The sequence below is a fragment of the Lissotriton vulgaris genome, chromosome 12 (genome assembly GCF_964263255.1).
Source record: "Lissotriton vulgaris chromosome 12, aLisVul1.2, whole genome shotgun sequence".
Taxonomy (NCBI): domain Eukaryota; kingdom Metazoa; phylum Chordata; class Amphibia; order Caudata; family Salamandridae; genus Lissotriton; species Lissotriton vulgaris.
This window is the reverse complement of record NC_141700.1, coordinates 196,163,870-196,187,187: the sequence shown is the minus strand read 5'-3', so window position 1 is coordinate 196,187,187 and position 23,318 is coordinate 196,163,870.

Here is a 23,318-nt window from a genome sequence, read left to right as displayed (position 1 = left end):
CACGTATTTGCTTGCTGTACTACCTACCTCACTCCCCCTCCTGGCACTTTGGTTCAGGGCACTAATCTCATCTTCGTTAGGCTGTGCAGCCGAGTTCAGCGCTGCCGCCATTCCGGCGTTCATTGAGGCCACGCCCCCTTCTTGAGGCCACGCCCCCCTCTCGAGGCCACGTTAATCGCCGAGCATTCATAAGGACGCTGAGTACAAGCGCCGGTTGATGCATTTTAGTTCTCCTGAGGCGGAAGCCGGAAGTGTGTTTTATTACTTTTAAACATTTGAGAGTCACGTATTTGCTTGCTGTACTACCTACCTCACTCCCCCTCCTGGCACTTTGGTTCAGGGCACAAATCTCATCTTCGTTAGGCTGTGCAGCGGAGTTCAGCGCTGCCGCCATTACGGCGTTCATTGAGGCCACGCCCCCCTCTCGAGGCCACGTTAATCGCCGAGCATTCATAAGGACACTGAGTACAAGCGCCGATTGATGCATTTTAGTTCTCCTGAGGCGGAAGCCGGGAGTGTGTTTTATTACTTTTAAACATTTGAGAGTCACGTATTTGTTTGCTGTACTACCTACCTCACTCCCCCTCCTGGCACAACTCATCTTCGTTAGGCTGTGCAGCGGAGTTCAGCACTGCCGCCATTCCAGCGTTCATTGAGGCCACGCCCCCTTCTTGAGGCCATGCCCGCCTACTTTCGTCATTTGCAACTATAAATTATGTGCTTCCTTCGGAAGCGCAGCGGGAGCGCCTAAGGCAAGCCCGTCTGCGCCCGTCCGCGACTGGATCGCGTCCAACGCCAGCCACGCTGCCGGTGAGTGTAGGGATACTAAGAGGATTGTATGTTCCAGGTCGGAACTATTGGCATTGAACACAGCAAAATCGTGTCAGGCGACTAGGTCTGATTTGGCCAATTATGATCTACCGTCGACATGCTTGCTGTGTAGTAAGACACTTTGTGATGGCCCATCTTTAAAAAATTCATACTTAAATCAAAAATCAAATCTTTAGCTAATTCCTCTGATACTCTCATTAGGGCTGGCCTATTAAACTGTAGATCCCTCATCTGGCTGCTATTGGCAGATTCTGAGTGGGACGCCTTATTTCTTACAGAAACATGGCTGACTGAAGAAAATATGGCCTCCATTTCGCTGGCTGTTCCGCCGGGCTTCAAAATGAGCTTTTCGAATAGAGAAGAGGATAGAAGGGGTGGCGGGGTAGCTATTATCTTTAAGAACAAATACACATTGGCGTCCTCAACACCTACCACTATTCCTGGCATAGAGGGGCTACACTTCTGCCTCCAAATCAACCCCCAATTGTCTTTAGCCGGTCTGATCATTTACAGACCCCGGATTGCTCCTCAACAATTACTTGTGAACTTATGGACTTTATAGTCCAAAGTTCTCTAGCTCACTCATATTATATTCTAGTTGGTGGTTTTATTGTCCACGTAGATAGGCCGGGCTGCCCCCTGGCCACTCAACTTATCACAACGCTGAAAGCTGCTAACCTAACTCAAATCATTTCTGGACCGACGCATAAGGCAGGTCATATGTTGGATTTAATTTTTTCCAACATATTGGACACGACAGCTAAACCTCCGCAGCCATTGCTTTGGACGGATCACTTTTTAATTCCCTTTTCATTCTCTTTCCCTTCCCACTACCAGACAAATGGGAGACGTTCATATGTACGTAGAAAATGGGATAATATATCAGCAGACACCCTTTGCCCTGCTCTCGCAGTTGCCCCCCCAGCTCTGACCATAGACGTGAACACTGATGCGGTGGCGCTGAACCGCTGGATAGGAAACACGGTGGATACTATTGCTCCTGCAAAAGTCACCACGTCACGCAGAGAATCCCCCTCCGCCCCATGGTTCTCTACAGAGCTGATGGCTGAAAAAAGCTATTGCAAAAGGATAGAGCGCCTATGGCGAGCAAATTATTGTGATTCAGCAAAAACTTGCTACAAAGAAGCCCTCCGTGGTCTCCAGTTTTTAAGATTGTTCAATCCTTTTTTAAACCTAGGGCTATTGAGACTGAAGACACTCCGCCGGAGAGACTTTGTGAGGACATCTCGGACTTCTTTGACAAAAAAATTATGAAAATCTATGATGCCTTCACTAGTCCCGAGCCCACAGTAATGACGGACGTGGCTGATAATGTGTTGCCCCCCTTTTCCTTAGCTCACTTCCGAATGTCTGACAAATTATCGAAATTCACATTATCGTCATACACTAATATCGGAACAAAAATATCGACATCACTATTATCGACTATTATTATATACTAATTTTTTATAGATACTACAACTAGAGAATATTCTACACTAAACAACTGTGAAGAAAAACATAGGAATACAGATAATAATAACTAAGTAAGTAAATTGTCAGTTTTTATTTAATTGTAAATATTTATAAACACACACAAAGTATAACTTTTTTCCCACATATTTGGTGTTTTCCTCCAGATTCTATTACTGAAAACTGCACTACAAATGAACTAAGAACATCATTACTATTTCTACATTACATATTACTAAGTAAGTATTTGTAAACTGAAATAAATGTGCAAAAAACGTACAAACATTTTCTTTTGTTCTAATAAGTTGCTATTATCTATTTTTTTAAAACAGCTAACACTACAAATAGATATACAGAAATTGTAAAGATCTCCAAATTCGGAATACCACATATACAACTCACTAAGTAAGTATATTAAAGAACATTATTAAATGCTAATCTGTTAAAAACCTACCAACATGGTGAATATTCTAACACATATGTTCCTTATTTTTTTCAGATAACACTACAAACTACTCTCCAGAAAAAGAACATACAACTACACTGGAAAACACTACCAACAATAAAAATGTATGAATCTTGACAATGTAAATGAAAAATGTACACTTATTAGTATCCACTTTTCTATTCGAAATTAGCTGTAACATTGTAAATATACACAAAAATGGGTAATAATATACTATTTTCATGTTTTTCCTAACAGCTACAACAACATCACAAAACAGTATCCCCAACAAAAGAATAAAGCAGATCAAAATTTGGCACTGATTTATAAAACATGTAAGTATATACATTCCTACTTATCACTAACTTAGATTCATAAATACATTTTCCTTGACATTAACTATTATGTATATATTTTTTAGATATACAAAGTACAAAATGACAGAAGGAGCAGAATTTGTTACCAGCCAGAAAGGAAAACTATTACTGTGCTACATGGGTTACACTTATACACAAGAAAAGCAATATGGCATGAAAGTTAATTGGAAATGTTGTAAATATTATTCTAACAAGTGTTATGGAAGAGCAACAACTAGAGAAGCTACAGTACTGTATACTAGGGAACACAATCATCCACCAAATGTTACTGAAATTGAAGTTAGAACAGCTTTGGAAAATATAAAAGAGGCAAGTACCGGTTCCCAAAAACAAACAAACGTCATATTAAAAGAAGCCATTCCTAAAATCCCTAAAACTGCCACAACTCAAATGCCAAATATTCTTTCCCTAAAAAGAACTATAGCACGAACTAAAATAGCTACTACTACTACCACACCACCTCCCAGAACATATCATGATATAAATGTAAATGCTAACCAAATTATAACGTTAAACAAACAACCATTTATAGTTTACGACAATGAAAACAATGACAAAAGACTTATTATATTTAGTACAAATATGAATTTAGTTAAACTTCAGCAAAGCCAATATTGGATGATGGATGGAACATTTAACATCTGTCCCAAACCATTTTTCCAATTATACACAATACATGGCCTCTACCACAACTGCAACATACCACTACTATATGCACTATTACCAAACAAAAATAATTCCACATATATGGAATTATTAAATATTATTAAACAAAAAACAAATGATTTTTCTCCAGAAAAAATAATTCTAGATTTTGAGCAAGCAATGCTTTCAACAATCCTAAAATTCCACCCCCATGCCTGCATTCAAGGCTGCTACTATCATTTAAACCAGTGTTTATGAAGACATCTACAAAAAACTACCTTAAGTGTAGAATATGCTACTAACTCATCTTTTGCATACCAAATGAAAAAGCTCATTGCACTGGCTTATGTCCCAGAAACAGACGTAGCAGAACACTACAACATTCTTATAGACAGCCCCTTCTACAAACAAAATGAAGCAAAGTTGAGTCCATTTCTGGACTACTTTGAAGACACCTGGGTAGGCAGACTCCACAGATCTGGCCACAGAAGAAACCCCAAATTCCTAATACCCTGGTGGAACGTTTACAGAAGCACTTTAAATGGAGAATCTAAAACTAACAATGCAGTAGAAGGTTGGCACAATGCATTTGTACAATCAACTTGCAGAACAAAACCTACTCTAGAACATTTTATTAAATGCCTACAGAAAGAACAAGGCTACCAGGAATTCAGAATGGACCAATCCATAACTGAACTAGTCCCTAAAACGTCAAAACAAAATAAGCAAATGCACAAATACCTAGAAGAACAAGTAAAAATTATACCCTAGTACAAAAGGCATTGAATACTTAAACATCATTGCCAAAACACTACTCTGAATAATTACCAAAACTAAATAAAACCCTAAAACTCTCACCTAAATATGCATAACATTTCAAACGTGATCTTGAAAAGTATTTAATATATGCAATATATAGAGATATTATTTACATATATGCACACATTAAATAAAAATAAAAACTATAAAACAATGTCATATTAATAATCACATTACCCACCCACAAAAGATAACACAGAAATGACTTACCAATCATGTTCTAAATCCAATGACGTCCTTCTCCACCAAAGTAATCCAGGTAGTGCAAAAGTACCCCAAAAAAAATGCAGAAATACAACTGTTCCCAAAATACCAAATCCACGGTATGAATAGCCATCGAATAACCATAAAAAACCCGAAAAATTGTAATAATTAAAGAAACGCTCCAGGAAAACCGAAAAATGAAAAGAAGTGTTTGCAAAGCACTGGTGAATAAAACCAACAAACACTTCCTTAAAAAAAAAACGGAACTTCCGATTCAGTGAACACCTATAACAAAAACATAGAAAACAGACATTCCCACCCAGAGAAAATAACACATAATTAAGTACTAACATTATAAAAAACATAAATTTGGTACTACATATACTTTAAACCTACAAAAAGTAACTCTGAAAACAATCCTATAACTAAGTAAAACTACGTGTATCTACCACACGGAAATAATTGTTTTCTAAATGTAAAACACAACTCCCTCACATTTAATAACACTAAATAAAAGCACACTACTTCCAAAACATCATTAAAAGACACATAAAACATATAAAATAAACCTTACCTGAAGCGACGTGAAGTATCTCCCAACCGCGAGCAGCTCTTCATCCAAATGACCCAAAACGACCTAACCCGGTTACAAAATAAAGAACCCAAAAGCACTAAAATAGTCCAAAGTAATAAATATAATATCAATACTTTAAACAATTGCCTTAAATAATTTAAAAATTGCTATTATTTGGAAAAAAAATTATAATTTTGTACTACTCTGATTTTATTTACAAATATGTATAAAAAGTTAATAAATAAATATTATGAAAACAATAATATTTATTTAAACAATGTATAGAAATATTATATATTGTCACAAAATGTCTAAATGTAACAAAATTGTAAAACAAATATTGCCCTTATTTTATAAAACTTTAATGTTCACAATTAAAGTTGAAGAAAATTTTTTTGAATATAAAAATTGTTATTCATATTTTTTCTATAATATATAATATGTAATACTATACAAAATAATATTACATATTAATAATGAGATGTACAAAAAACATAATGCTTCTGTAAATTTGCTTGTCATTGTGTTTACAAATTATTATCATAAAAATAAATGTTTCATGAAGTTGAAATTGTTATGATGTAAATTGTTATTTCAGAAAAAATAAAAAACATAATAAAAAATAAATTTTCAATCATGTTGCACATTTTATGTTATTGTATTACTATAATCTAACAATCTTATTATTGGGAAAAACTCCACTGTATATAAAATTGAAGTAGGTGCTGGACACTAATTAATTAATAATTACTATTCCAACTCCAGTCTACATTAAATTGGAGTCGGTGCTGGACACTAATTAACTATTAATTACTATTCCAACTCCAATCTACATTAAATTGGAGTAGGTGCTGGACACTAATTAATTAGTAATTAATATTCCAACTCCAGTCTACATTAAATTGGAGTAGGTGCTGGACACTAATTAATTAATAATTAATATTCCAACTCCAGTCTACATTAAATTGGAGTAGGTGCTGGACACTAATTAATTAATAATTACTATTCCAACTCCAGTCTACATTAAATTGGAGTAGGTACTGGACACTAATTAATTAATAATTAATATTCCAACTCCAGTCTACATTAAATTGGAGTAGGTGCTGGACACTAATTAATTATTACTTAATATTCCAACTCCAGTCTACATTAAATTGGAGTAGGTGCTGGACACTAAATAATTTTTTATTACTATTCCAACTCCAGTCTACATTAAATTGGAGTAGGTGCTGGACACTAATTAATTATTAATTATTATTCCAACTCCAGTCTACATTAAATTGGAATAGGTGCTGGACACTAAATAATTATTAATTACTATTGCAACTCCAGTCTACATAAAATTGGAGTAGGTGCTGGACACTAATGAATTAATACTTAATATTCCAACTCCAGTCTACATTAAATTGGAGTAGGTGCTGGACACTAATTAATTAATAATTAATATTCCAACTCCAGTCTACATTAAATTGGAGTAGGTGCTGGACACTAATTAATTAATAATTACTATTCCAACTCCAGTCTACATTAAATTGGAGTAGGTGCTGGACACTAATTAATTAATAATTAATATTCCAACTCCAGTCTACATTAAATTGGAGTAGGTGCTGGACACTAATTAATTATTAATTACTATTCCAACTCCAATGTACATTAAATTGGAGTAGGTGCTGGACACTAATTAATTAATAATTAAAATTCCAACTCTAATCTACATTAAATTGGAGTAGGTGCTGGACACTAATTAATTAATAATTAATATTCCAACTCCAGTCTACAATAAATTGAAGTAGGTGCTGGACACTAATTAATTAATAATTACTATTCCTACTCCAATTAACATAAACTATATGTAGGTGCTGGACAATAATTAATTATTAATTACCATTCCTACTCCAATGTACATTAAATTAAATTAGTTCCTGCACACTAATTAGTGATTAATTAATAATCAAACTCCTGTATATATTAATTGTCTTCATTTATTGTGAATTAAAAATATATTTTAAAACACTTCCCACCCTTATCCCCTATTAACCCTATTACCCGCTCCTAAAACTAAATAATGTTTTTTATGAATATTTATTTTATTTATTATTATTATTATATTTTTTTTATTTAATATATTTTGAACATACTTTTTAATACACTCCCCACCCTCATCCCCTATAAACCCAAAAACCCGCTCCTAAAACTAGATATGTATTTTTTAAATTTATAATAATTATATATTTTTATATATTTTTTATTTTTATTATTTTTACAAAAAAAAATTATACTAATTTCATTACTTTTTTTAACTACTTTTTCTTATTTTTTCCTATTATAAACGATATTTTTTTTATCGATATTTTGTCATACGATAATATTAATAGCGATATTTCATTATACTTACCAATTACGATATTTTTGTATTCGATATTTATGTTTCCCAATATTATTGACCTTCGATATTAAAACTTCGATATTTTGTCTTTTCGATATTTTATTTTCGATATTATGTCTGATTACCAAGCTTTGGATAATGATGTCGGACTCTACTGTTCTACCACTCTTACATATCTGGAATACGTCCATTGCAACAGGTATGTTCCCTGAGTGTTGGAAACAGGCCACACTTCTTCCTCTGAAAAAGAAGCCCCATGGCGCCCCGGACGTCCTAAGTAATCTCCGCCCAATCTCCCTACTAGCAGCTCCAGGCAAAATGCTCGAAAAATTGATACAACGACAACTGAACAGATTTATTGAGGAAAAAGAGATTCTGCATGAAACTCAGTCAGGTTTTAGATCAGGCTTCAGCACTGAGACCACCCTTATCGAGGTGGCTGAGTTGATTAGGTGGTCCTTAGATTCAGGAGCATCAGCTATGCTGGTGCTCCTGGATCTATCAGCCGCGTTTGATACGGTGGATCATGGCAGATTGCTGCTACGGTTGGAGGACATAGGTTTGGAAGACAAGGCACTGAGTTGGCTCCACTCCTATCTTACAGATCGTTCCCAGAAAGTGGCCTTGGGCACCTTCTCCTCTAAATCAAAACGCCTCTGGTGTGGCGTTCCTCAGGGGTCGGCACTCAGCCCTTTACTTTTTAATGTTTATTTAGCCCCACTTTTTACCCTGATTGCAAAATGGGGGGTCAAGGCGATTTCGTATGCAGACGATACGCAATTAGTCTTCCCCTATTTTGATGTGTCGGAGGCAGCTTTTAGTAAAATGAGGGGCTGCCTTCGAGATGTGGCCAGCTGGATGAATGCCAATAAACTAAAACTGAATGCAGGCAAAACTGAGGTCGTTTTCTTTGGCAAACACACTCATCCCCCCTCGGACCTCTGGTGGCCTCCTGAAATGGGTCCACCACCTCTACATAGCACCAATGCGAAGAATTTGGGAGTAAGATGGGACGAGAGTCTCTCTTTTTCTTCACATATACAGCAGGTCACAACTGGGTGTCTTTACAAACTTAGGAACCTCCGTAAGTTTCTTTCTCTTCTACCAGAAGACTGTCACAAAATGGTAGTCCATGCAACAGTTACATCCAGATTGAACTATGCGAACGGCCTTCATCTTGGCTTACCTAAAGATTTGGTTCAACGCCTGCAGATCGTGCAGAATGCGGCTGCGAGACTGATAAAACACATTCCTTTCAGACAGCATGTCTCTCCGCATCTGAGCGAACTGCACTGGCTCCCAGTGGCTAGCAGAATAAAATTCAAAGCTCTAACTTTGGCGTTTAGAGCGCTAAAGGGGACCTGTCCTAATTGCTTAAAACTCAGACTCGCCCGATACCATCAGGAGAGGTGCTTGCGATCCAACTCCCTGCTTCAGCTACTCGTCCCACGAGCCAGAAAAGCTAGACTTGGTGGCAGGTCCTTTTCTGCTGGCACGCGAAATTTTGGAACGCCCTGCCTTCCACCATCCAATTTGCCACAACAGAATCTAGCTTTAAGAAGCAACTAAAGACCTGGCTCTTTATGCAGAAAACCTAAGCATTCTCCTGCCTCTCGCTCTGCCTGAAATTGCTCATCTAGCGCCGGGACACCTCCTCGTGAGGTAGCTGTTCGCGCTTTACAAATATCAGTATTATTATTATTAATATTATAGATGCACATGCCAAGAAATCACATTGCAAACAAAGCAGGACATCAGGGGATGCACACCAGGCAAGGACAAAGCAACATACACCCACAGTACTGCATGCAAAGCAAGCAGTGTGTGCATACCAAACATATCAGTTCCACACAGACATGAGTGTCACACCATGAACACCCACAACAACAATCAAAACAACACACTGACAACATCACATTCAGGAAGTGAATCAGTACCTCAGCAAAAACACATACACCTAACCCAACACACACAGATGCACAAGTCTAGGACACCAAAGTGGAAACAACCTGACCAGAGGACTGTGCAGCGCAAACAGTTGAACTGCATATAAGCAAGTATGACTTCTAAACAGTAAAAGGAAATCACATATAACCAATTGGGAAAATGTCCTGAGTGACACATTGTTCCTGTGCAAAGATCTGCACCACAAAGCACAGTGTCACAAATGAAGTGATGGGGAGGTGCATACACAGGCAACACAAGGGGACAGCTGACATGAAAGTGAAGCGGTGTGTGGATCTGTAGTGGACATGGCAGGAGTGTACCATACACAAATAGATGGAGTGCAGACTCACAACGGGTAGCCAGGGATGGTATGACACCACACACCACATGCCATACAAGAGGCAATAAAGCCCCATGTGACAGCATTGCATGAGAAAACACACCCATAATGTCAGTGTGGCTGAGCAGGTCTGCACAGTCACCAAAAACAGTATCAAGACACATGGATGATCAACAAAACACAACACTGACTTGCCAGTCATATACCCTGCATACTCACAATTGTAATGTAATGTAATATGGTTCTTGTAAAGCGCGGCTATCACTCCATGGAGCATCTCAGCGCTGCGAGAAAGCCAGCAGAACGATCAGCTACTCATCTGGGAAGACCCAACTTTCCAGATTAGACTTTTGCATAGTGCGTCAGGTAGGCTAAAGACCCAAGTTTTTAGTGACTTCCTAAATACTGATTCGGAGGTGCTTTGGCAAAGGTGCAGGGGTAGTTTGTTCCAAGCCTTTGAGCCCAGGACCGCCAGTGCCTTTCCTCCCCTAGTTTTTAGCCTGAAATTGGGGATGGTAAGCAGATTAGCGTTTGAGGATCTCATATTACGCAAGGGTAGATATCGTTTAAACATCCTCTGACGGTAACTGGGCCCTCGTGAGTGATAGGCCCTGAACGTGATCAGTAGGACTTTAAATTGCCACAAACAACAAGTAGCAGTCAGCCAGAACTGCAAGGTCACACCAACAAACTGCACAGGTCACAACACACACATGCACACAATACCAATCACAGGGCTGAACAATCACACAAACAGGCATTCAACTCCTGGCACACACACATCAACACTCACAACAAAGTCATCCCGTTCACACTGCACACTTCTTGACCACCCAAGTGCACACATTGAAAGTAACCACTGTGACTAGGATGACTGACCACCACAAGATGACTATACACCTACACTGCTGGGCACACATAAGGTAAGATCACACATACATGATGACCCTGGCCAGCCTGCCTGCAATCCTATGAACAGAATCCCACTCTGTGCTGGCAGTGCCTCCAAACTTGACATGTGTACAATATAGCTAACATGAACAAAGAATGAGAATGACAACAGTATTTCATCCAAAACCAGCATCATGGCACCAACAAGCATCCGAGTCAAGTAGAACTGAAGTCCCTCTCACCCCTGTAAAAACTAGCAAAAGTGAGACGAGCCATTGGCAATGTTGAAGTGGCATACCGAGCATGTGACAATTTAAAGCATATACACACAGAAAAGGCTTTATTCAGTAATGACACTGGCACAAAAAGGCAACAGGAGCAACTGTTATTATTCACATACTGCACAGATAGGCAACAAAATCAGACAAGAGCAAGGCCAATGGCCAGCACAAACTGCGGAGTATGTACATGAGAAGCTGCACAGGCAAGTGTCACACTTCATAGAGCAACAAGGCCAGTGGCCAGCCCAAACTGCAAAGTATGTACATGAAAGGCTGAACAGGCAAGGGGCAAAGATCAGGGAATAACAAGGCCAATGTCCATCACAAACTGCAGAGTATGTACATGAGAAGCTGCATAGGCAGGGTCAAAGATCAGGGAACAACAAGGCCAGTGGCCAGTACAATGTGCAGAGTAAGTCCAAGAGAAGCTACACAGGCAAGGGGCAAAGATCAGGGAACAACAAGGCCAGTGGCCAGTCCAATGTGCAGAGTAAGTCCATGAGAAGCTGCACAGGCACGGGACAAAGATCAGGGAACAACAAGGCCAGTGGCCAGTCCAATGTGCAGGGTAAGTCCATGAGAAGCTGAACAGAAAGGGGCAAAGATCAGGGAACAACAAGACCGGGGGAAGTCCAATGTGCAGAGAAAGTCCATGAGAAGCTGCACAGGCAAGGGGCAAACATCAGGGAACAACAAGGTCAGTGGCCAGTCAATTGTGAAGAGTAAGTCCATGAGAAGCTGCACAGGGAATGTGTGCGACAGTAGCCTGCTAGACATTTAGACAATGCTTTTACCCTGGAGACTAGTTGGGAGGGTAACATCTGGTTATGGCGGTAAATCCTTACACAAGTAGTAAGATCATTTCTTGGAATCTCAATGGAATAGGAAGCTATAGGAAACAACAGAGGATATGTGATTTTCGCTAAAGAACCTCGAGGCTAGTATATATTTACTACAGGAGACCCATCTTGAGGAAAAAGAGTGCAAGAAGGTCTTTGAGAAAAGGCGTTGGGTACAGGACATTTTATGCTCGAGGCAAAAGGGAATATCTAGAGGAGTTGCTATAATTATTAGGGCAAATAAGGGAATGAAAGTACAGAGCTGGGATACTGACCAGTCAGGGAGGTGGCTGGTAGCTGAGCTCTCAATCGCTAGCTTACCATATACTTTTGCAGTGTTTTATGGCCCAAATGAGGATAACAAAATCTTTCTTCGTAAACTTGAGAGGGTTCTAATTCTTAGTAAAGCACCTCTTATTTTTGGGGGGGACTTTAATCTCATTTTAGACACTCAGTTAGATCGTACCTCCAGAGCAAAATATATCTTGCCTAAAAGATCTCTTTCAGTTATCAAGAATATAATGAAAGAACACAACCTGTTAGACGCCTGGAGAACCAAGAATGGCAATCTAAGAGAATATTCCTTTCATGGTAAAAAATATAAACAGTTCTCGAGAATCGATTTATTTTTGGTAGATCATTCCTTTGAGCCAATTTTAACCTCAGTCATTCATAGCCCAGTGGGCCTTTCGGATCATTAAGTAGTATTACTAAGTATTAACTTTACAAATATAGCCACGGAACGCAGATGGACCTTGGATAGAACTATCCTTGTAGACGATAATATTGGAGTCAAAATCAAGAGCAGCATATCAGAGTACTTCTTATTTTACGTGGGTTCAGCTTTAGAACAAACTCTTTGGGAGTCATTCAAGGCCTTTCTTAGAGGTTTATTGGGATACCATATGAGACAAACAAGAAAAGAGATAAAAGATAGAGAAATTAAAGATTTAGACTCTATTTAAAAGACAGAGAAGGAGCTTCAGCGTGCAGCCTTGGAGGAAAGAGAGAAGATTCCAGAACTAGAAAAGGAGCTTCTAGAGCTGCAGCTGAGTCTCAAAGCTAGAGTTGATAAACAGATTCATGACAGATGGGAGACTAGTAAATTAAAAAACTTTGAGTATGGAGAGAAGTGTGGGGCACTTTTGGCGTGGAAGGCCAGAGCGGACAGGACCAGAAATAACATTGACATCTTGACCCAAAGAACCTCGGGAGATCAGCTGACTAAAGAAGAAGAGATCAGGGATGAAGCCATGGGTTTCATGGAAGAGTTATACCGGGAAAATATTAAGGTTGGAAAAGAAGATCTGGAGAAGTGGTGGAACCAAAGGGCATTAACCCAATTGAATGAAGAAGATAAAAAGACCCTGTTGGGGGACATTACTGAAGAGGAAATTAGAGCACAGTTAAAAAAGATGAGCAGGAATAAAGCCCCAGGCCCAGATGGCGTACCAACGGAGATCTACAAAGATAATGAGGAAGAGATCCTTCCACACTTGTTGTCTCTTTTCAACAATATCTACCAATAAAGAGGGGGTATTCCACCCTCTTGGTTTGAGGCCACCATCTCTTTAATAGCTAAACCTAATAAAGACCCAATGAAAATAGAGTCATATAGACCTATCTCCCTTCTAAACTCTGACCTTAAAATATTTTCGGGGATTCTGGCTGAGAGACTATCCAAAGTCATTAAAACTATCATCCACCCTGACCAAAGGGCTTTTATCCCAGGGCGACAATTGAATGAGTTGACCTTTCAGGTCATTGGAGCAATTGATTATGCCGAAGAAAAGGGACTGCCACTTACCATTGTGGCAATAGATGCCGCGAAGGCTTTCGATCAAGTTAATTGGGTGTTTCTGTGGGACACTCTAACAAGGTTTGGCTTTCCATCACCCTTTATTCAGGCTGTTAAAAACTTATATGGGAACCCACAAGCAAAAGTTTTAATTAATGGGTGCATGACGGACTGGTTTGAGATATCAAGAGGGACGAGGCAGGGTTGTCCCCTGTCTCCTCTCTTTTTTGATTTATATATTGAGCCTTTTGTGACAGTGATACGATCAGATCCAACAATTACCCCCTTTAATATGGGTGGGCTGGAGTTAAAGACCGCATTGTATGCTGATGATCTGTTGCTATATACTATCAATCCATTAGAGGCTATTCCCAAGGTATTCAAATTAGCAGAGGAATATGGAGCAGTCTCAGGATATAGTATCAACAAAAACAAAACAGACATAATGAGTTGGAATAATCCTGTCCCCATACCAGATATAAAACCACAGATCAGGTACCTAGGCATCTATATTACTCAAAAACTGCTAGACATACCCAAAATAAGTTGGCAGATTGTGGTGAAAGAGATAACTAAACTCCTTCAAAGATGGACCAGTCTACCTCTCAGTATTTATGGTAGAGTCAACTTAATTAAAATGGTAGTATTGCCCAAAGTGACTTTCCTATTCAATAGTATTCCATTGACATTTCAAAATAAAGACATTTCAAGCCTTCAGGGAAAAATTAGCTCATTTATCTGGGCAACCAAGTCACCAAGAATTGCTTGGAGAAAGTTGAGGAGGGGGTTAAAAATAGGTGGACTAGCCCTCCCAGATTTGCTTTTCTACTGTTACGCATTTTAGTTAAAAAACTTTAGACTCCTGGCTAACAAGCTAGATTCGTCGTCACATGGTCGTTTGTTTCAAGCATCGCTATCCGACCTTCCTAATGGTCTTGAATTTTTCCTGTTTAAATTTGGCACCCAGAAATTTTACAAAAAAGTTCGCCTAAAAATCCTACAAACAGCCCTTAAACTGTGGCAAGCAGCTTGTAAAATCTGGAAAATTCCTTACTATAACTCCCTGCCACCAATTTGGGACTCCCCCGGAACACCGGAATATCTATTAGATCGTCTCTCTTTCCCCTTGAGAGAGGCAGGCTTAATACGATGGGAAGATCTGCAGGTCAATCTAGAACTTTTAGACAGGGCATCATTATCTAACATGACAGGAAGGTCCCTCACGAGGTTCAAATATTATCAATTATCATCGTGGTGGGGAAGTCAAAATTGGGGGTCAGAAAAAGCAGGCTGTGAATTTCTTGAATTAGCCAATAGACAAGAAGGATGGAAGGGCGAGGTTTCAGCATGGTATAATATACTAATAGGGGCAAAGGACAGACAAGAGGAAGAGATCTCGAAACTTTGGGGGGATATAATAGGAGATGGTACGGAAAAACAATTGAAGGTTTGGATAGACTCATTCATAATATCTCAAAAAACAATAAAACCTGCTAACCTCAGAAGAAATCATCTTTACATGGCATACAGGGTCTATTGGACTCCCTCAAAACTCTCAAAAATATCGGGAGTACTACACTCCTGTCCTAGATGTAAATATACAGCGGCAGATGACCTACACATTTTTGCAGATTGTACAGAAATTAAAAACTACTGGCTATTGGTCTGCACTTTTTTAGAGGAGGTACTATCTAGACCAGTCACTTGTAGTCCTAGACTGATTCTTATGGGTTTGTTAGAGGAATACAATATTAGAGACAGTATCACTCAGTTTATGTTCTATGTGATTGTCATCGCCAGGAGGGAGATATGCAGAGAATGGAAATCTCCAACCCCCCCTAGGTTTGCAGACTGTCTAAAAAATATCATGGCTATAAGTAAAATAGATCTGATGTGTGGGGGAGAGGACGCAGCAAAGATATGGGCTCCGTTGATAAAGTGGTCGGATAGTTAGACAACAAAAGTCCAATGATTATGCCAGGGGTTTGTGGTCTGGTCCTCCCCGAGACAAGGTACAGTGACATCAATCAGGGGAGTTGGACTAGTAGAAAACCTACCTCTGGGAGACCGCTCGAAAGCTAAACATAAAATACTCCAGGGCGCACAGTTAGGTATTGTGTTGGCAGAATTGAGAGTTTCCATCTAGAGTCAATCCATCTGGTGGCATATATGAGGACAAAAAATAAAAAAAAGATGATTGACCATCACAAGATGACTATACACCTACACTGCTGGGCACACGTAAGGTAAGATCACACATACATGATGACCCTGGCCAGCCTGCCTGCAATCCTGTGAACAGAATCCCACTCTGTGCTGGCAGTGCCTCCAAACTTGACATGTGTACAATATAGCTAACATGAACAAAGAATGAGAATGACAACAGTATGTCATCCAAAACCAGCATCATGGCACCAACAAGTATCCGAGTCAAGTAGAACTGAAGTCCCTCTCACCCCTGTAAAAACTAGCAAAAGTGAGACAAGCCATTGGCAATGTTGAAATGGCCTACCGAGCATGTGACAATTTAAAGCATATACACACAGAAAATGCTTTATTCAGTAATGACACTGGCACAAAAAGACAACAGGAGCAACTGTTATTATTCACATACTGCACAGATAGGCAACAAAATCAGACATAAGCAAGGCCAATGGCCAGCACAAACTGCGGAGTATGTACATGAGAAGCTGCACAGGCAAGTGTCAAACCTCAGAGAACAACAAGGCCAGTGGCCAGCCCAAACTGCAGAGTATGTACATGTGAGGCTGAACAGGCAAGGGGCAAAGATCAGGGAATAACAAGGCCAATGTCCATCACAAACTGCAGAGTATGTACATGAGAAGCTGCATAGGCAAGGGGCAAAGATCAGGGAACAACAAGGCCAGTGGCCAGTCCAATGTGCAGAGTAAGTCCATGAGAAGCTGCATAGGCAAGGGACAAAGATCAGGGAACAACAAGGCCAGTGGCCATTCCAATGTGCAGAGTAAGTCCATGAGAAGCTGCACAGGCAAGGGACAAAGATCAGGGAACAACAAGGCCAGAGGCCAGTCCAAAGTGCAGAGTAAGTCCAATAGAAGCTGCACAATCAAGGGGCAAACATCAGAGAAGAACAAACTGCGGAGTATGTACATGAGACACGATATGCAGCAATCAGTTGCCGCATATCGTAAGGAACTGCACTGGCTACCTGTGGCCAGCCGTATCCAGTTTAAGATCCTCACTCTGACTCACCGAGCCATCAACGATCGCGGACCAAACTACTTGAAAAAACGTGTCTCAATATCCCGTTCCATCAGATCTTTGAGATCCAATGACCTACGCCTTCTGATCTCTCCCCGTTTCAGACTATCCAGAATGGGTGGCAGAGGGTTCAGTGTCATTGCGGCAAAACTATGGAATGCGCTGCCAGTCGATCTTAGATTCTGTCCCTCCGAATCCATCTTCCGGGCCAGACTCAAAACTTGGCTCTTCTCTGGACTCTGATTTACTACGCTACTTCCCTTTCTTGCTCCTCTCCTCTCCTCTGGAGGTTCAGGTTCTAGCGCCGGGACACCCCTTCGGGGGTAGCTGTGCGCTCTACAAACTACATAAAATAAAACAAGGTCAGTGGCCAGCACAAACTGCAGAGTATGTGCATGAGAATCTGCACAGGCAAGGGGCAAAGATCAGGGAACAACAAGGCCAGTGGCCAGTCCAATGTGCAGGGTAAGTCCATGAGAAGCTGAACAGAAAGGGGCAAAGATCAGGGAACAACAAGACCGGGGCAGTCCAATGTGCAGAGAAAGTCCAAGAGAAGCTGCACAGGCAAGGGGCAAACATCAGGGAACAACAATGTCAATGGCCAGTCCATTGTGAAGAGTAAGTCCATGAGAAGCTGCACAGGGAATGTGTGCGACAGTAGCCTGCCATGGGTAGCAACACAGGGGGTAAAAATGGGCAGTATAGGCACCGCTGTGGGAGCGACAGGTGTGTGAGGGGAACTACCACTCAGGATTGGCTTCTTGTTGGATTTTGAGCTGGCTGTGTGTTGGGAACAGTTGGAGGACTTGACTGGGGTGAGAGAGGCCCAACTGAGGTTAAGGCATCAGTGGCTTGGGAAGCCGGAGGGCTGCTTGGACCAGGTGGTGTAGTGGCATGTGGAGGTGGAGTCATGCTGCCGCTCGACACAGTGTTGCGTGGAGATTGTTGAGGGGTGCCTTTCTACTTTTTGGGAGTCAAAATGGCTTACCCGTCGTGGGAGGAATGGTAAGTGGGTCAGCCACAACAGGCACACTCTCCAGCAAAGCTGCATCAGGTGTAGCTGATGGCTCTCCCTCTGGGAACAAGCTGGATCCAGTTGGCGCTTGGCCTGTGCTTGCTCTTGCCCCTTCATTCCCTGTTTACCAGGTGTACCCCCTACAGTGCCCTCCGTTCCCTGCTTCACTGGGCTTTGGATGGGAGTCAAGGTTATGGGTGAATCTGCCTTGGAGCTCTTCTTATGTGTACTCTTAGCAAGCACAACCTTCGCAGTGGGCATGGGAACTGTTGGCTTGTCTTTGCAAGACGCTTTTGGGACAGGAGAGTCCTTGGCTGGGGATGCCTCTGAGGCATGTGATCCTGAGGTCTGCTTTTTGGCGTTGTGACCCTTGTTGTCCCCTGATGGGCTTCTGTCTTTTGGCTCTGAGGCGGCTTTAGTTTTCTGTGGGGATGGTGTCTGCACCCTGGACTGCTTGGGCTGCTGCTGCTGTGTCCTGCATGTGCTGTATCTTGACCTAGAGGTCTTTTGTGCATGGTCACCATCGTCAGATGTGGCCACTGGCAGGGGGGTGAACAAAGGGACTGGGGCTGGACCCTGAGATTGTGTCAGTTGAAGGGCTGCCATAACTGTGGAGGACAAAGACTGGACAGTCCGGCGCAGCCAACCCACGTCTGATTGTATGCCCTCCATGAAAGCAACCACCTGTGCCAACTTCTTGTTGTGGTCAATGAAGGCATTGAGGAGAGCTGTCTGGCCCACACACAGCTGGTGCAAAAGGTCCACAGACTCAGCACTGATGGCAGCAGGGGGGACAGGGTCAGGGGCGCAGTGCCTGGGGCGAAGGACACCCTTCCCTTCCTACGGGTGTGAACACAGGCAGCAACAGTGGTAGTGGATGGGAGGGTGGGCACTGGACGCGGTGTGGTGGAAGAGGAGACAGAGTCCCTGTTCCCTGCGCCCCCCAACATGGATGCATCACCGCTGGTGTCAGATGACGTTGAGCTTTGTGTCTCTGGCTATGATTCCTCCAGCAGACTCCTGTCCCCCTCCAAGGTGCTGGTCACCTCTGTGTTACTGTGCAGTGGTTGTGCCTGATGCCTCACCACTGGTGTCCGTCCCCTGTCCCTCCATGCCCACAGGAGACGCTGCATGAGAGAGAGAGATGTAGGGTCAGTTCAGTGGCAGCAACAGGACAAACATATGCAAGCAAAACATCACTGAAGATGAAGAAATCTACATGTTGCACACCACCCTGTGCAATAACATTGTGCAACCTCAATTTTTAACTCAAACAGTGCGGTAAACAGGAAAACCAAGCATAAGGGAGCCATGTGATGACCACACAGCACAATACCCTGCTGGTGGCTCGGTTCAAAAAGAAACACTAATAGCTCAGAGCACACCTACGGCCCTGATGGGGGCAAGGAAGGACCCTACAACATGTTCCCACTGTCAGATCTGTATGGAGCAGAAGGGGACAACACAGATACAGACTCCAACATGACATCCCACAATGGCCATTAGCCCATGCCTTCAACCATGTTGTACTTTGGGGCACAACTACTGTTGCACATTAGCGCCAGATGTCTAAACCTCACAAATCTGTAGACAGGTAATGCATGCATTGATGAAAGCACACTCAGATTTGCCACACTGCTGTTCCCTCCCATGTGATTTCCCAAACTACCCCAATGCAGAAGATACCTGAAGACCACTGCTCAGAATGTTGTGTAAAGACCCAGTACTCATATTACATTAGGAAGTACAGGTAGAGCTAATGCATGACAGCTGCACCCAGCACAGAGGCCACTTACAAGCCACTGCATCACACCACCAACATCACATGGCCCTGCGCTGGTCCACGCTGTGAACACATGAAGCCAATCACAGCCAAAGTCACCCTTCCCAGACTACTCACCCCTAGTTTGTTGCTGATGCTCCTTCAATTGTGCATCCAGCTCAGGCTGTGTCATATCCAAGATGCGGGCCATAAACGGTGTCATGCTGCTCTGTTCCAACGTGCCAGTGTGAGGGAGGGATGTACGTTGTTACAACACATGCTTTTACCACGCATGCCTTTACAACGCAGGTTTTTCAACGCAAGTCTTTACAACGACTTGCGTGGGGGGTGCTGGATAGTGAATAGTTTAATTTACTATTCCAACTCCAGTCCCTGTGCATAGTTGGGAAGGTGTTGGATAGTAAATTAAACTATTACCTATCCTAGAGCGCCCCCCAGCGCAAGTCTTTGTAATGACTTGGATTGAAAAACCTGCGTTGTAAAGATACTGCGTAGTAAAAGTTGCGTTGTAAAGGATGTTTCCCGTGAGGGAGCAGCCCCAGTGTCATCTCCGCCAAGTTCTTGCTCAGCCGGCAGATGTCATCCCACCTCTTGTGACAGTGGGTGCGCCGTCGTTTGGAGGTACCCAGAGCCCGCACCTTGCATGCAATGGCCCTCCACAGGGCCTTACACTGGTGTACTTTGAGCTGCAGGCATGGAAGAGAAGAGGGGACAAACATCAATGACACAGTGTTATGTACCAAAATCTATCAGTACAGTATAAAGAGACTGACTCGTCCAAATTCCACAGATATCCACAGATATGTCTAACGGAGACAATAATGCATCTCACATGGTACATCATCATGGGAGAACCACACATAAGTGCATGCAGGTGTGAGGGTGGACACAGTACCTGCCCATCTCATACACATGCAGGATGCCAGCACAGAAAGCCATGTGTAGCCTGCCCACATCTACTGTCCATTTTCTGGGAGGGCAAGACATACATTACATATCAACATATATTTGGGGGTAGACTACCTGTGTACAACACTGCATGCACATCCCTCAATGTCCTTGGCCTGTGAATGGCTCACTGTGTCATGGAGGTCACATTGAGGGACACTATCGCACATACCCACACCCATCTCACAAGGCCTGTCGTGTGCAATCTACAGGGCTGAGATGGCCCATTGATGGAGAGTAATAAACAAAGACACATGTCCATTCAGTGATGTGTCCTTCTCATTTTGGGCAGTGACTGTGCAGGAAAGATGTGCTCACACTGAGATGGACAACAGGGACCCACACAGCCATTCACACAAGCAATGACTGTCCTGACTCCTGCATTACCAACTTGCTGCGTCACTGTATGGCTGACAAGACAATATATGTCCCTCAAATCTTGAAGTGCAGGCCGGGTAAAGTGTGAAATAGGCTACTCACCTCTTGCCCCTGGAGACAGCATGTTAGGCAGTGCATGACACAACCCCACACTCTCAGGCTCATACTGAAGCAGCTCCACTTCATGTGTGCCCCGCACAACAATCTCACTCCCACTCTAGAAGACTTACCACAACATTTGGAGCACCATATAGCCTTGGATAATGTGTGAGCACCTCGTCCACCAGGACCTCCAGCTCCTTGCTGGTGAAGGCACGGATCTTCTCAGTCCTTGCCATCACTGTGGCCATGTGACGGCAGCATCGGCAGTGGGTGGTGAGGGGTCTGAGGCAGCAGTCCCTGGAGGCAGTGAGTTGTGAGGGGTCTCAGGCAACAGTCCCTGGAGGTAGTGGGTGGTGAGGGGTCACAGGCAGCAGCCCCTTGAGGTAGCAGCAGGTGAGGGGTCTCAGGCAGCGGGTGAGGGGTGCAGTGGAAATGTGAGGCTCTCACCCACACATATATAGCACCCTGGGGTCGTTTCAGTGGTTCTAAGCTGCTGCAATTGGTGTTCCAGGACTGCTTTTTCCAAATGCATCCAATGACAGGCTATCCCGTGTTGGAGCACGCCTATCGTGATTTTCAAAATTGCATTATGCTACCGCCATTGCCGTTTCCATTGGCTGTAAGGGCATGGCCCATGGTGTTGACAAACTGCAGGGGCCAGGCGGGCGCTACCGCGGTGGTGCATCTTTCAATTGCATCCAATGATCGGCCCGCGGTGGCAGAGCACGCCTACCGCGATTTTCGAAATTGCATCATGCTACAGCGATTGCGGTTCCCATTGGCTGTAAGGGCATGGTCCGTGGCAGTGACACACCGCAGGGGCCAGGCGGGCACTACCGCGATATGTGTGCCATACATTGCCATTAGTGACCATGATTTTATTGGCGGAGCATGCCAACCGCCATTTGACCATGTGTATATGCCTAGCACTACCACGATTGGCTTTTGGGCATTGGTGGTTGCACATCGCTGGTGCCAGGCGGTAGCTACTGCAATTTGGGTGCCATACATTGCTATGTTTGACCGTGATTTGGGTGGCGGAGCATGCCAACCGCCATTTGGCGATACATGTATTCCTTTCACCACCGCAATTGGCTATTGGGCATTGGTGGTGACACACCACTAGTGACAGGCACCATGATTTGGGTTTCATACATTTCCATGAGTGAAACTGATTTGCGTGGCGGAGCATGCCAACCACCATTTGACCATGTGTATATGCCTATCCCTACCACAATTGGCTTTTTGGCATTGGTGGTGACACACCGCTGGTGCCAGGCTGTAGCTACTGCGATTTGGATGCCATACATTGCCATGAGTGACCGTGATTTGGCTGGCAGAGCACTTTGACAGCACCTATGGACATGTGTGAAAGGCCAATGTGCAGTTCTCAACAGTGCACAGTGGCCACATGTCCAATGGCACATGATTGTGCACACAATGCCAATGTCACATTTACCTCACTGCTGACTACACATGAAATGTTTGTGTCTATGCTTTGGAACATTGGCATGTTCTCCCTCACATGCCACTTGTGATGTTGCTGGGCATGCCCTCAGAACAGTGTTGTGATGGACCCTCCAATGGGTACACATGGCAATGTGTGTAAGGGCTGAGCAACTCTCAGTGACGATTGTCTTACTGCACAATGTGCTAATTTGAGTGTCTACTTTTCCTGGCTCATGCACACACCTGTTTATCTTGCACAGACTGTGCTCATTGTGTTGTTGATGTGTGCCCTGTCTGACTTATGCCTGAGGGTGTGGCAGGTTGTGTTGCTGTTTCACATATTTGCCATGTGAGGTACACTCAGGGCTGCTCATGTAAGATGTGGCCATGTCCCTTTGGGCACTCACATGGTCTGATATTGTTTTTGAGGTACTTGCTGCGTGGAAGGTGGATAAGTGTACGAGTAGTGTAGCTGAAGGTGTCCCTACATGTAAGGTGTGCTGTGAGCTCAACTATGATGCCAGTCATTGTTTCGTTGGGTCAGTCAAAA